Here is a 17,311-nt window from a genome sequence, read left to right as displayed (position 1 = left end):
TATCATTCAATGAAAGAGAAAGGGAATAAGGAAAACTGACTGAGGAAGAAAAGATGCAGGGAGAAGAGGAGAAAAAAATATAAAAGGGAGTGAAAGGATAAAAAGCAATCATAGCTAAAATAATGGAACGAATTCAAAGAAAGGCAGCAAATATCTAACAGGAAAAGATTAAGACCAAGGAGATTAAAAAGGAACAAAAGAAAGACTAAGAAGAGAAAGATGGCTTAATGAATGACAGCTTAAGTCTGAAAATGACAAAAAAAAACACGTCGGAAGAATATTAAATACTCAGTATAAGATCAGATAGGGAAGAAACACTGGTAGAAAAATAAAGCTCAGGAGATAAAGAATCAAAAAATAAAAATGATTGATAGACAAAGAAAGGAGCATGAAATATTTTTTTAAATAATTTTAGGCTTGTTTCAAAGTATGTGTTTTACAAAAATAGAACATTAAAAAAAGAGAGAAACATAAATATACACACATGATTATCATGAATACTTTCTTCAAGAAAAAGGCCTAGAATGTGAAAGCCGTGTCAAATACAAGAGGTCTGGGACACTGTACTAGATTCTTCAATGCTTAGTTCTGTTGCTAGGTGAAATCTATTAAGATTAAATTTAATGGGTTTAAATGTAAAGTCTGATTGATGTTGTTTAGTTGTGTCTGACTCTTCATGACCCCTTATAGGGTGTTCTTGGCAAAGATACTGGAATGGTTGGCCATTTCCTTCTCTAGTGGATGATAGCAAACAGAGGTTAAATGACTTCTCCAGGTTCAAATAGTTAGTACGTATCTGAGGCTGGATTTGAACTCAGGTCTTCCTGACTCCAGGCCCAGCACTCTATCCACCGAGACACCTAGCTGTCCCCATAAAGTCTTATACATGGGTTCAAAAAAATCAACTTCACAAATAAAATGAGGGAAGCTTGGCTAAAAAAAAGGTTATCTAAAGATCTGTGGATTTTAGTGGACTATAGCATAGTACATATTAAAGGTGTGAAAAGACAGCCAAGAAATTGTAGGCCACATGAAGAGTTGGAGGAAGGTAATGTTCCTTTATGCACTGTTCTGATCAGACTACATCTGGAACTCTGTGTTTGGTTTTAGCTACCACATTTTAGAAAGGCAAATGTCACAAGCTTGAGAATGACCAGAGTAGGGCAACTAGGAAAGAAAAAGTCTCAGGTTCATGCTATACAATGATTGGACAAAGAAACTGGGGATATTTAACATAGAAAAAGAGGATATGGGGTGAAATGGGGGGAGGTGATAGAGGTCTTCAGATATTGATTAGACTCCTACCTGCATAACCATTCCTTCTAAGTCTCCTTTGTTGGTTCTTCATTCATGTCATCACTGCTCACCACAGGTATCCTCCAAGGCTCTGTCCCGTATTCCCTTCTTCTGTTTTCTGCCCTCCATGAAGTCTAAGCTCCAGCCGTACTTGCCTATTTGTTGCTATTCAAACGGTATCATCTTCTGATGCTGTACTTCTATCTGCCTGAAGTGCTTTCTACTCTTCAGCTCTGCCTCTAAACTTCCTTCAGTACAAATGCTATCTTCTTTCACATCCAACCCTCCTTTAGTGCCTTCTGATCTTATTTTCATTCTCAATCTCTCTGTCTCTCTCTGTCTCTCTCTTTCTCTCTCTCCTCCCACCCTGTCTTATACATAGTTGTTTAAATGTTATCTCTCCCCTTAGAAGGTAAGCTCCATGAGAGCAAGGACATGGTTTTTGCCTTTATTTATGTCCCTAGCACTTGACTCAGTGTCTGACACATAGTGATCATATAATAAATGCTTGTTGACTGACTGATTCTGCTCAGCCACAGAGGGGAAGAGTTAGTAGGAAGTCACAGAAGTTGCAAAGTGACAAATTTTGGCTTGACATCTCAAAAAAACTCTTCCTAACAATTAGAGCTATCAAAAAGTGGAACGGGCAAACTCAGGAAATAATGGGTTCTCCCTCACCAGAAGCATTCAAGCAAAAAGGAAATGAGTAATTTTAATAGACAATGTAGAGGGAATTCTTGGTAAAATACAGAATCAGGCTAAATGGTCTCTGACATATTTTCTAACTGTGATATTCTGCAAAGTAGTGAATGACTCCAATTATCACCATTTCTTCAAGAAATGTAACTGATACAAAAGAAATGCCATAAGGAAAAGGCAAAAAGAGGGCAAAGAACTGCCACAGTAAGCAAATGTTTGATTTCCTTGCCAAGGGTAGGACAGCCAAAGGGAATTCCAGTTTAGAATGTTCATTTGCGAAATGGAAGATGGGAGAAGTGTATAACAGCCTTCTGTCACAAAAACAACAACACAAATAAGATTACAGGGTCAAATAAGAAGTATGTTGATTCTTCTATCCAAGGCTATACTGTTGAGATATATTACAAGAAGAGATATTCTTTCTGCCTTGAATTTAGAAAGTAAAATCTCTGTATTTTACATCTGATTTAACATCTACATTACAGAATCTCTTTGGGACATTTAGAGGAAATTATGTTTTAAAAACAATATATGCTTCATAGATGAAAGAAATTACTTAAATGTCAACTGTTAAGATTATTATCGAAGATGATCAAGTAAAGGGTGATTTGTTCTACCATCAAGGGCAAAAAGAAACAAGGAACCTCATTTTCTTCCCAAAACAATTAGTCTATTAATCTTGCTTCTGAGAGTAAGTTGGTAGGCAAGAGAGCCAACCAGGTTATATTAGATAATAGTCTGCCCCCACTGAAGATCTTCAAGATAAAAAGCTGTATGCTACTGGTTCAATATATCGTAGAGGGTGGGGGAAGATTAAATAGTCTCTGAGGTCCCTTTAGACCAGTAGTGCTTAGGTGAGGGTCTATGTACCCCTCTAAGGGGTCTGAGAAGAGATTTCAGGAGGCCTCTGAACTTGGATGGGAAAAATTTCATTTTTATTTTCATAAACCTTTAACAAATATATTCTTTTTTCTATTATTTAAAATATATGATTTTGAGAAAGAATTCATAGACTTCACCAGATGGCCAAAGAGATCCCTAGCACAAAAAAAGGGTAAGAAACCCAGATTTAACTTCTTAGATTTGGTCATTTTCTGAAGGTAAGCTCTTTCCTAAATAATGCTCCTCAAATTACTACAGATGTCTATATGGCTGGTTTAGGCATCAAGGTACCTGAGGGAAAGACAAGAATCATGCATGAGGTAAGTCAAACCACTACCATCTTGACCATCATTTCTCTTCAGACTCTAATGGAGGTAGCCCAGAACCCTGAACACAAGAACCTTGGTATTAGAAATGCCCCTCAAACCAATAGACCTACTTCTGGCTCAACCCCACAGCCATCACTGAGGGGAGAAATTATTGTGGACAGGAGGTCCACCTTCTTCATTACTACTAAGAACCACTGCTAACCAACTGCCATCAATACTCAGATATTCTCAGGGACTCTAAGACTGATAGCACCTCCCAGACCACTGTTCTTGCTGCCAATAAAATACCTCACACAGGACAGCCAAGCCAGCCTACATGAAGCATGAAGACACCCTGAGGGAGAGACAGGAAACACCATCTGCCAGGCAATTCAAACCACCATTACCAACACTTTCACCACCATCTCCCTTCATACCCTGGTGGAGATAGCCTCTGAACCCAAGAACCTTGGGAATAGCAATGCTTCCAGTCTAGTGCCTTCAACCATCATCCTAGGAAGCAATCCTGGTAGAGACGCAGCCTATCAACTCCTTCCTCAGGTGCTACAGACATAGCTTCTGAAGACCCAGAAAAGAAAGTTAATGCCACCAAAGACCTTGACATTTCCAAATAACTCAATATCAAAAAGTGATATGGTTTCATCAGGGGAAATTACATTAAAGAAGAGGCATTAATATATGTTTTGATGCTATGCCCTAAGGACCATGAGACATTTCCATCTTACTTGTGGCTGAAACCTTCTATGAATTGTCTCCGCCATTTAAATGTGAGCTACTTGAGTGCAGGGACGTCTTACTTTTTTACTTGCATTCTTAGTGTTTAGCACAGTGCTTTGCACATAGCACTTAATAAATGCTTTATTCATTTGTTTATTCATTCATTCATTCATATGGAAAGAACAAGAGATGACAGCCTGTGTTCCATTAGTATATCATGTCAAGACAATGAAAAGAATGTCCCCATAACATTGGGTAGACTCTCTGTGGCAGAATTATGGGGATACATGAACAAGAGCCATATAAGATAGACAAGCATAGATAGGTTTTATATATATACAGAGACATATATACATATATGTATATGTACACACACACACATACACACACACACACACACACATATATATATATATATACACACATATACACATACAAAAATTGGAGGAAGTACTCACATCAATGACTTCATAAATCCATTCTTATTTTGGAGCACTAGAGTTTCTATGTGGGTCTTCCTTTAAGGAAGATAGAGAGTGAGGGATATACAAGTTTTTATTCTCTCAGAACCTAATAATCAGACAAACAGTATAAAGTTTGCTTTTTAAGTGTCTCCATAATATAGAATAAATTTAGCATCAATCAAAAGTACTTAATAAAAGTTTAACTGCCTGGCACATAGTAATATGTTATTATTATTGCTATTAGTATTATTATCATCATGACTAAATGACAGGCATTGTACTAAGTGCTAGGGATACAAAGAAGAAAATGACAACAATCCCTGCCATCATGGGACCATATTCTTTGGGGGTTTTTGGCAGGGCAATTGGGGTTAAGTGACTTGCCCAAGGTCACACAGCTAGTACATGTGTCAAGTTTCTGAGGCCATATTTGAACTCAGGTCCTTCTGACTTCAGGGCTGGTGTTCTACTCACTGTGCCACTTAGCTGCTCCACCATATTCTAATAGTACAAGTAAATATCAATGTCTTGAGATGTATGAAAGATTCATGGCAACTTTTTAAAAATGGGTTGAATACCTTAAAATGGGGAATTTTACTTTTCTGAATTTTATTCTAACAAGAGAAGTGTTAAAGAAAAAAAATGAAGTCTAAAAATATTAGCTTACATATCATGGAGCTACGAATACAAGAGTCATATATTGGATATGGGTTAGGTAATAGAAATTAGGATTTTGAGCTCTGGCAGGCTATACTGAAGAATATATAGTCTTAATGCAAATATATTTTGCAATCTAGAACCCCATTTATCTAGTCCCTGTATATTTATATTTAACTTTATCCCAACTGTTTTATCCGAAAGTCTCAATTACAGAGGGGGAGCTGCCCAACCTATCAATCAATGTTATGTGCTTTTCACCTTGGAATTACATGGGCTCATTAAAGAATGTGTCCAATTTTATAATAAACACAGCAAAACATATACATCCATACCAAACCGGGTTGCTATGATAAAAGTGTTTTCCAAACTTTAAAATATTTTAATGATATGAGTTCTCAATCAACAAATATTTTAAGCTGCTACTATATGCCAAACATTGCATTAAGAAGAGGTGGTATCAAGAATGAAACAATACCTACTCTCAAAAAGCTTAAATTTTAAGAGGTGGGAGAAACCATGTGTGTGTGTATGTGTGTATGTAATATTAAGAGAATAAATGCAGATAAATAAAAAGTAGCTAACTACAAGATAAATTGGAAGGGCACTGGCTGTTAGCAGATCAGGAGATGCTTCACATAGAAGAATTGTTTTGAACCTTTTCTAGAAGGAAGAAAGGGATTCTATGAGGGGTGGGTGAGGAGAAAGAATTGCATTCTAGTCTTGGGGAATGGCCAATGCAAAGACTAGACATCCCCCTAACTTATCAATGGGTTTGAGGCCTGTCAGTTACCCTCAACCTGGTTTAGCCTACCTGCCATGATGGTTTTACCAGGGTGGGGGCTGCATATGCTACAGCTTCTTGGAGCCACAGGTGAGAGTTGGGTAGGAGGTGGGACACCAACGGTGGAGGAGTAGCCCTTTCAAGGGCTCATCAAGCCCTAACACCAGAGATGCTAGTCCTGAGGGAGTAATACATAATGAGGGAAAGAATATAGGTTGGGATGAGGTTGCGAAGGTCTTTAGAAGCTAAATTGAGGAGTGTATTTATTTTCCAGAGGCAAACATTTGGAGTTGATTCCATAGGGGAGTGACATGGGCAGACCAATGCTTAAGGAAAATCATTTTGACAGTAATGCATAGGATGGATTGGAGTGGTTATAGGTTTGATGATGGCAGAACTAGGAGGCTATTGTTATAATCCAACTGAGAGATGATGAAGGCCTGAGGTAAGATGGCAGCTGTGTGAATAGAGAGAAGGTGTTGGATGCCAGAAATATCATAAAGGTATAAATATGAATATTTAGCAACTTATTAGATATTTGGTGTGAGGGAGAATGAGGACACAAGTTATACAGTTGGGTACTAGAAGAATGGTGCTGCCTCAATAGAAATTTGGACCTTTGGTAGAAGGACAGGTTTGAGAGGGAAAAGTAATGAGTTTAGTTTTAGATTATTGAATTTGAGATTTCTGTAGGACATCCAGATGTCCAACACAAAATTGGCAATGCAGGACTGAAACTCAGAGGAGAGAGTGGGGCCAGATATGTGTGTGTGTGCATGTATATACACACATACATGCATATACATGCATACATAATTAAACATGATGAAGTCACCAAGAGGAAGAAGATAGAAGAGAGCCTAGGACAGAAATTGTTTTGTTTTTGTCTTCAAATCCCCAGCACTTAGCTCAATATCTGATTTATACATAGTAGGTGCATCAGTTTTCTTTCCATTGCACTGCACTATCATCCTTTATGAATATTTCTTGTGCAGTCTATAAACTGCTTTTTAAGGCAATTCTACTGGGAGCACTGCTGGCTTAGCGTATAACATCATGAAGTAATTACTGTGAAAGACAATGCTATTTAGATGCATAAGGACTGGTACATCTATTTTTAAAGCATCAGGTCTCCTCAGGTGTTATTCACAATGTATATATTTTTATTTATTTGAAAGAAAGTCTGGCATGATGGATAGTGTTTTGAATATGAAGTTAAAATGACCTGAGTTTGACCAAGTCCCTCAGCCTCTCTGAACCTCAGATAATTCTAATAGAGTAATTTAGACAACGTATGATCTGCCAGTAGAAAGAGTTCCCACACTGACAAAATTACAGGTATTAGTCATATTGTCCTCTTATTATGTTCACTGAAGATATTCTATTATGTTAGTATAGTATATACTTCATCGTATCAACACTCTAGTCTCTCACCTTTGTAGGGAAAGGGCATTAACATGTAGAAATTTCTCATAATTATAATAAAACAACATAATTATAACATCAGCTATTCAAAATTATGAGGAACAAGTTTTTTGAGGGGGTTGTTTGTTTGTTTTTAAGGATAGTTGAGTTTTGCCTTGAATTAAAAGACATTTTTTTGTAAAGGGTTTTGTTTAAAAAAGTTTTTATTTTAAAAGTCTTGCGCTTAGCTACTCTGATCAAGATCTGATCAAGACAATGATCCAAGAGATTTCATCCGTGATGAAAAATGCTTTCCACCTCCAGAGAGAGAAAACTAATGAATTTAAATGCAGATTGAAGCAGACTTTTGTTACTTTCTTTGTTTCTTGCTTTTTTATTTTTTTGCAACATGGTTAATATGGAAATATGTTTTGCATGGCCTCACATATATAATTCATATCATATTGCTTGCCTTCTCAGTGGGCGATGGAGGGAAAGGAGGGAGACAATTTGGAACTCGATTTAAAAAACATAATATTAAAAATTAATCAGCTCAATGGAAAAAAATTAAAATGAAAGTATTTTTAAAATGTCTCAATCACCTGATCATTTTCTGGATGATTAATTAGGGTTAAGTGACTTGCCCAAGGTCACACAGAGAGTAAGTGTGTCAAGTGTCTGAAGTCAAATTGAAACTCAGGTCCTCCTGACTCCAGGGCCAGTGCTCTACTCATTGTGCCACCTAGCTGCCCCCTTTATTAATTTCAGTTATTATGGTATACTGAGGATGTAGTTTGTAGTTACAGATGTAGGCCAAGAAGGTGAGAGACTTAAGGCTCAATGGATATTAGCCCTGTTACTGGCTTTCTTAAAAATAGTCCCCAATGTTGGCTTGCTTTTTTGCCTCTTCTAAAGGTAGAAGAAAGCACTCATAAAGACATGATTTTTGTGACAGGGTAACAACTGCCTCCTTATAAAATGTCATAAAATAAAAGGCTGACACCAAAACATCATTCTTGCAACTAATTTTCTTGTCCTCCGGAAAATAATCTTCACAGTTTTAAAAAGTCCTACAAGCTCCCAGTATCACTGAAATTGCTCTGGTTTTTGTGTTACTAAAACAATGAGCCATGGGCACCTATGTCAGCTTACCTCCACTCTTCTATCTCACTTTCTGTGTTCATGAGATAGAAAAACATTTCAAGAACTGATCCTCAGGTGCTTTCTGGATGCTTTAATCCAAAGCTATAAATTCTTCATCAAAAGAAGATGACACATCTTCCTATGTAACACCCAGTGATAATTTTCTCTCTAGACACAGACATTTTAAATTCCATCTTAAATGTTACATCAAGACTGAGGGAAATATATAATATATGAATGAGAGAACAACTTTTTTCCATGAAATCTTGCAAGTTAGAACATTTTATATCCTAGGTATGAATTCCAGCTATGCCACTCACTACCAGTATGACCTTGGGCAAATCACTTAATTTCTCTGCATCTCAGTTTACTTATCCATAAAATGATGTAGGATTAAACTAGTTGACCTACAAAGTCACTTTAGCCCTAAATCCATGCTCCTATGAGCCTACGAACATTCTAGACCTTAAGATGAATCAGCAGTGGGATATTGAGGTGCAGAAAAGTGATAAACCTAGTCACCAGAAACCCTAAGCCTACTTCTTAAGAGATACTATTACAGTTACTTAGCTATATAATGACTTTCCTCCCATAAAATTTTACCCTAATGCTTCATCATGGTATGGGAGTGACTTCGGTTTTATAAAGGTTTATAAGTATAGATTCTTACAGTTTCTCCCAATTTCCAAAATTCCAAATCCAAAGGCTTTGATTATGGGCCAGGATATGGACTATGTTATCCAAGGATCACCCTAGCTAAGTATAGAGAAGTTCTTATCAGAGGTTGGGTACAAGATAGTGAATTTTAGGAGCCACAGTAACTGAAGAAACTCTCTTGAATCAATCCCTTGAAATCCTGAATCCCTTAAGTCTTAAAGTGCTTGCTATAAAAAGTCTGTGATTCTGAAATTCCTGCCTTATATATACAAAAAGATAATAGATCCAAGAAAGAAAAATAAGTCTTTGTTGATACTTGAATTAACTTTCATTCTATAGGTAGGCAGCAAGTTTATATATGATACCCTTGAATCTAAAGGTTCAATTTTCACCATCACATAGCTGACACCAAAAATCTACATATCTAGTACTCATATTGCTCCCAAGTTACAATACTATATTGGCAGCTGATTGCTAGATACCTTCTTCACTAGATGTCCTATAGCTGTCTCAAACACAACAGTCCCAAATGGTACTGATTAATTTCCCTCCTAAATTCCAAATTTTCTACAAATTCACATATTTCTGTGTAGAGAACCACCATCTTTGTTTGAAGTTATCATACATTCCCCAATCAACTCTCCCATCCAACCAACTACCTATTATTTTAAACTCCTCTTTCATTCACTGTCTTTTCTCCACTTACTCTGGCACTATCATCATCAATTCTTGCTTGGATCATGGTTAATAGTGCCTTAATTGGTCTCCCTGCTTCCAGTTTCTTTCCCTCTCCAACCTGTTTTTTAAACAGCTACCAAGTTGAAATTTCCCAGTGACATGTCTATGTCAGTAACCTGCTCAAAAAAACCCTTAGTGTTTTCCTATTGCTTCTAGAATCAAATGTAAGTTCCTCAACCTGGCATTTAAGACTACCCATGATCTGACTCAAATTTATATGTCTAGCCTCTGTTCGCATAACTCCTCTTCAGGTATTCCACATTCCTGTGACAATGGAATACTAGCTGTGCCCAGACTTAGCATTCAATCTTCCAGTTCTTTGTATCCACCCAAGCTATCTCTCACACATGGCATGTACTCTTTCTTCATCTCTGTCTATGGCACTTCCACGAAGCTTTTTCTGATCCCTCCAGTTCTTAAAATCCTCTCCCCATTCTCAAATTACCACGTATTTACTTATTTGTGTGTGTATCTTCCTAATAGAATAAAAGTACCTTGAAGATACGAATTCTACATTTTTGTCTCTGTATCCCAGTGCCTATCGCCATGCTTTTGCACATAGTAGGTGTTAAACAAATATCTAGATTTAATTTAATTTAAAAGCTCTTGGGTAATGGCATTTCCAATGACCAAGAGTTTTGATTTATTGAGGTATATGACGTTAGCACATGCAAGAAAAGTCAACTTTTCCTTATTCGGTTTAAATCTGGAGGGATTTGATTCACTGACACCTGCCAGGTATTAGTATTTGGCAAGTAGCACCAAAATAGCGTGGTTTTATGAGCACTGTAAAAATTATTCAGGGTCAGGGAATAGAATGTACTCAGAAATAAGTTCTCTAAAATAGTCACAAATTTCTTCCACAGCACTGTGATTTGATTTTTCACCAGCTGTATCTACCTCTCTCACAGCATACCTTAGTTGCCAATCACCCCTTTGACAATATACACAACCCAGTCAACTGAATTTGCTCATAAGATATTTTGTTTTAGTAATCATAGCCCCAGAGTTCAGATCTTTTCACAGAAAACCACTTATTGAGAAAATAAATTATTTATATGACTTAAAGCATGTAAATAATTTCAATGGTATCCTTTCTAATCTGCAATATCATATGTAATACATGAACCAATATTATGATGATCCAGCGATATGTTCTTCTTTTCATCCTTTGTGAATCATATTCAAATGTCCATTTTCTCTTGACATGTTAATCTTTTCACTTTTACTCTCTTCCTTTTACTAGAATATGAGATTCCACATTAGGAAACAGGAGCCTTTGAGGTTCATTCATTTCTGTTTTTCTGCTTGTGTTTACACTATATTATCTAGCACAGTACCTGATACACATTAGTTACTCAATAAATATTGTCAGCTAAATTAATGAATGAATGAATACAGGATATAGTGCTCTACTATAGCATGAATAAATAAATGAATATATATTTATGTATATAAATATTTATTAAATGCTAAGTCCTGTGTTAAGCAAATGAATACAAAAAGAAAAAAAACAGTCCCTAATCTCAAGAAGTTTACAATCTAATTGTGGGGGACAACACATGCTTCATCATCTATCTTCTAAAACATGATTGGTCACTGATTGGACACAGCCAAAATTATGAAATCTTTCATCGTTTCCCTTTACATTAATGTTGTTATCAGATAAATCATCCTACTAAATACTTATTCTTTCCTTTCCCTCCCTTTCTTGGTTCTGTTCATTTTATTCCACATCATATAAATCTCGCTAAGTTTCTCTGAATTCTTTACATTAGGCATTTCCCACTGTGCAATTGCATTCTCTTTTGTTTTTATGCCACAATTTGTTTAGTTATTCCCAAAATTATGGAAACTTTCTTTGTTTCTATTTTTTGCTCATAAAAAGTATGGCAATAAATATTTTTGAATGGGAATCCTTTCCCAAGACCCTGGATTTTTTGAGGTTATAACAATGAAGTATAAGCTCTAGCAGGTTCTACCAAGCTAAAATACAGGGTCAATTATGGGCTATACATCTTTTGTCCAAGAAGGTCAGAGAGGCTTATCACCAGAAACACTTGAAAAACATCCACTAATTTGTAGAGAGGTTGTTATCTACATCAGTGGAATAATAACAGTAATAATAATACCTAACATTTATATAGCACCTTCAAGTTTGCAAAGCATTTTATAAATATTAATCCTTTTATCCTCATAACAACCCTGGCAGGAAGGTGTTATTATTATCCCCATCTTACAGATTAAACTGAAGTACACAGAAGTTAAGTAACTTGCCCATGGTCACAAAGCTAATTAAGTATCTGAGGTGGGATCTGAACTCAGATCTTTCTGACTCTAGGTCCAGAAATCTATCTACTAGCTGCCTCTAGGAGAAGGAGAACACACACTGACAAAGTTAGAGTTCCCTGACATAGGATTATTATAAGCTACAGAAATTAAAAAATCTTTATTTTTAACAAAATTAAATAAAAGAAATAAATGGTTCAAGAATATAAATGCCAAATAGTAGTTATATCAAATAGTAGTCATATAAGTTCTGACAATGAATATTATTTGCATGGCACAGAATGGTTTTGAGTGTTACATGGATTATGCAAACTATTTCTAATCTTGCATTAGGAAAAGGGAAATCATTCAAGGAACGTAATATTACCAGCTTCTAACCGTAACAGTCTGTTTAGGTTTAAAATGCGTAAGTTAAATCCAACAGTGTCAGACTTAGGAAAAATAGTTAAGTTTCTAAAACAGGTAGATTATGATGGAAAATTGTGTGTTAAATGAGAGGGAAATAAGTTGCTTCCCCACAGACAATCTTTCTATATTTAAAATTCATGGTGAGTGAAGTGGGGCACCTGCAAGCAAGTTGGGACCAAGATACAATAAAAAAAAACCACTGAAACACAACTAGAATCAAATCAAACAAATGCTGAATAAGCCCCTGATTGTGGGAAAGTGACAGTGGATAGATAGATGGGCACTTAGAATCATGCTGGTTCAAAGCTATCCAAAAGGGGTCACGCAATTTGAACCCAAATGTAATACAGCCCACAAGGGAAGAGACAGAGCTATCAAAAATAATGAGCCCTGGAAATAGCTACCAAGAAGGCTAATCAGAATTTACTCTACATGTTCATTCCATGTGGGAAAGACTGGAGGTCACGTGTTGCCACTCATCAATCATACTGTCAGTCTTATCAATCACAAGTGGGCTAGTGCTTACATCTAGTCAATTCAATCACTTAAGAGTTTCAATCATTTATAAATATCTAGCTGAAACTACTGATGAAGTAAGGCTGTGTTTATACAGTATGTATACCATAAAGAAAATAAAATAAAGTAAATTATTGTTTATTGTGTAGACAGCTTTAAAACAACTGAAATATTTGCTTTTCGGTCAACAGCTAAGCTATCAATATGAGCTCGTACATATAATAAAACTTTAAAATAAAGAGGTCTTTGTTTTGAATAACATTAAATTAAAAGTCTCTTTCAACTTATTTCACATAAGCAATGTCTCTCGAATAAGTCCCATGAGAATTATATGGCTCTTTGCAGGGCTTCAATTAGAGTACCTACTTAAGAAAAAGGATGGTACTGAAGGTCTCTCTGAGCTTTGTGAGATAGCTATGCCATTATTTTGAAAATGCTGAACTCTTAAGACAGCCTTCCACAACATAATGTTGAAAAGATATTTGGAAAATCCTAATGGACTTTTGGAGAATTATTTTTTTCATATCATGTGTGTTTAATTAAAAAAAAAACAAAAGCAAAACAGTCCACAGAAAAAGTTTAGGACATTTTTATTTCAGTGATCAGGGACAGCTATTACTGTCCCACACGTACCTTTGCAAGAAGCAACAGAATATGACAGCAGTTTCAGTTATACATTCTTTTAAACAGGTTTTTTAAACCCAAAAAAGATATTAAAAAATCTACTTTTTGATGGCTAAGCCAATCTATGTCAATAGGTACTTATTTTTTCACACAGAACTAAAGAAATAGTCTTTCTTTCAAAAAATGCTAAATAATATTTCTAAAGCTCTTAAAAAGTGTTCATGGCTGTGAAAAACAAAGAGCCCACAAATAAATTATTTCTGCTGGGATGGCAATGTCTGAAAGCAATCATTCTCCTAACTTTTACTTACATGTGGTTTTTGGCTCTCATATTAAGAATTTGATGAAAAGATTTCTAAAAAAATAATTCTAAATATTTAAATCAGCATTAAAGTCATGAGAAAAGTAGAAAATTTGGAATTGTTTTGTCTGTTACTAATTTCCATATCATGATTTCATTAAAGGGTTTCAAGAATAATTTTAATTTTTCAGAAGAATGATAAAGTAGGTAATGTAAGTTTTGTTCATCTTTTAATATACTTTTAAAAAGCCAACCCTCTTCCATGTCACCTTGAAATATTTGTTGTGCATATATCTAATCACCTAGTAACTAAAGAAAGGGAATAGAATAAGTCACCAAATTGCAAAAGTGGTTATTGTAACTGAACAATTTTAAACTGAACCTGTACCTTCATTTTTATTAATTGGAAATAAAGCAAAAAACAACCAAACCAGGAATGAGTGATTTGTTCCATCTGATAAGTAGTAGAAAAGAATAAATCACTGCCTCAGATTTGTCTTTATATTACAGCAGGTACATGTGCTCACAGCAAATATCACCAAAAAGATTTTTAATTTCAAAATCAGAAGAGCTACAAAATAAAAAAACAGAAACTAAATCAAAACAAATAGTTTCAGATAAAAATAAATTCAAAGTTGTAAGATAGTTTTAGGTAAATTATATTGAAGGTACATTAAATGAACCCTTTTATACTAAAATCAGACCAAAACTGTAGAGCCTAATAGCCTCTTTTGTTGGCTTGGATTTTCTGTAATTAGAATATATTTAGCAATACCTACCACAGATGCACACAAGTCAATAGTAGTAATACCATTAGTGTCAGAAAATAGTCTGTTCCACAGCTATCTAGACACATGCGTTATTTCTCGTCACAGAAAACTGAAAATGGAACTTGGAAACATCATCTGCCAAATGTATTCGACAAATCTATTTAAAAAAATAGAATCCCTATGAAACCTTGAATTCTATTCACAATTCATTTAAAAAAAAGTATTCTCTTACCTGAAATAACGGAGAGAGGTTTGGTACTTCAAGTCAGAAGCAAGCTCTTGAGAACACTATTGATCTAAGGTTGAAAAGTGTAACTGCAATCACAGCTCTTTAGTTAGCCTCAAGGTTTCAAAAAGGGAGGGAGGGGAGAGAATGGGAGGTTTCAGAATGAACAAGCACAACTCAGCCAGTGATTGTAACAATAACAATGGTTGACTGATGGGCAGTCCCATACCTCTCTGCCCTCCGAAGTGAAGCCCAGCAAAGACAGAAAAATGAGAGAAAAGCCCAAGGTGTGTACTTTTGTCACTGCTGGCAGAACAGCAAAAATAGAATTTCTTTTTATGGGCACAGCACAGAGTGATAACAGAATCATTGCAAATACCAAGAACTGCTCTTTGTAACAGGTTCAGTTCACTGTTCAATGATTAGAATTTGGGCATTTGGTCCATAGGTTTAAGTATAATGCACCTACTCATGCCCTTCTCTTAAACCATTTGTATGCTTAGCTATAATCAAAATAGACAAACCAACCACAAAACAACAACAAGGATGACAGTGATGACAACAACAACAACAGAACCACAACTAACTCTCCGTTATTCAGGAAGCTAATTATCCAGTTTGAGGATAGAGATAGACAAAATTTTTGTTTCATCTTTCTCCTCCTGCCACCTTCTGGCTATATTCCTCCCCTACAGTACCTAGCAGAGATAAGGAGGGTATTCATTTAATGTGGATAGGTATTAGGGATCACATTGTATGTTTTGACAAAAAGGAAATTGAAACTACATGTCTAAAATAAGCTGATCTACAACTATCAATTCTATCATTGGCCATAATTTGTATGAATAATAAAAAAACTGTCTTTTTGCATCTTTTGGAATGAAGATATGCTTCTACATGCTCTTAGTCACACCATAACTTGGCCCCCATTTTAAGAAATATTTTAACTTTGGTTAGATCTCCAAATATTCCTTTTTGTTGGTTATTACAAATGATATAACTTTATTGGACTCTAGTAGTGAATTTAACAATGACATTGAGACTCTGCCCAGGTGTACCTAAGGTATTCTAGAATAATCACAAAATCATGAAACAACAATCACTCCCTCTACATTCATTTCTAATATTGCAGTGTGCCCAATTCCTAGGAGTCTTAAGATTGTAAAAGTAAACATAATTTCCACCAAGAGGAGCATTTCATGCTTTTATTCCATACCGTAAGTATTTACTAGGCACTATGTTCTGTTGCTTTTGGAAATACAAAGTCAATATATGGTATAATTCCTGCTTTCAAGGTGTTTAGAATTTTTGTTTAGGATCTTGACAACTGCAAAGTGATCACTATACTCTCATTTGGTCATTTCATATTAGTGTTGAACAGACTATATAGAAGCAACATAAGCTGAGATGTGAGAATGCCAGAACTAATGAAATCAGTCCCTGTCTCCGAGCCTTACAACTACAGCATTGCCCCATATGTCAGATTCAGATTTGAAATGTCTATTGTATATCTATTGTCTGTTTTCTAGGCATCCATGTACATTCCAACCATGCTTATGAACAGGAACAGGTGGAGAGAAAGATAGATGGGCAAACCGAACAAGGCTAACATTTGCATTCCTAGGAGCTATAGCTCAGACAGTGACATAACTCATAACTTAATGAAAATGAGTTGATTTGTCTCAGCATATTGTACCCATCTTGTTCTCTCAAGTATTTTTTCATGATGCCACATTTTAAAAAATACTTTCTATTTATACTGCAGAGCTTACTGACAAGATAAAATTCAGTTTTGGTAACTTCCAACCTGACCATTAATAAAGGAGGGGAGTTAATTTATTTAATATAATCCAGGATGAGCTATTTCACATAAGATGATTTTCCAGGTAACTAAACCTGAATTCCCTAAACTCCTTTAAAAAGACCCTGCTTTTTGCCTTCTTAAAACAAATATACTTAAAATTATTCAATCCTTTCTTGATAACTGTCACTAATATAAACATCAATTGTTGTGTTGTGCTATAACATATTCGTGTCCTAAGAAGATTATTAATATGTGGAGGACTATTTATACCTCTACAATATGAGGCCTCTGATTACTATGATTTCTTAATTCCTGTGTCTACTTTTATATTATTTCTCTTTCTCCTGTTAACTGAAAAAAATGATAATCATTTCTTGCTGTTTTAGTTTATCTGCCTCTAGCAATCCACTCTTGAACTTTACTGTTTTTAAATCCTCATTGGAAGTTAGATCATGAAGGTTGTAACATACAACTGTGTGCAAAGTATAAGTAAAAAGCCTCTGAGTAAGGACGTGTTGGATTTTTCTGAGTAAAGTTCTTAGTTTTAGTATATGAACTTTATGGTAGTCACTCTGGCAGCTAAAAAAAAATCTGTTTTTCCCC

Source organism: Trichosurus vulpecula, chromosome 3 (assembly GCF_011100635.1).
Source record: "Trichosurus vulpecula isolate mTriVul1 chromosome 3, mTriVul1.pri, whole genome shotgun sequence".
Lineage (NCBI taxonomy): Eukaryota > Metazoa > Chordata > Mammalia > Diprotodontia > Phalangeridae > Trichosurus > Trichosurus vulpecula.
Note: the sequence above shows the minus strand (reverse complement) of the source record.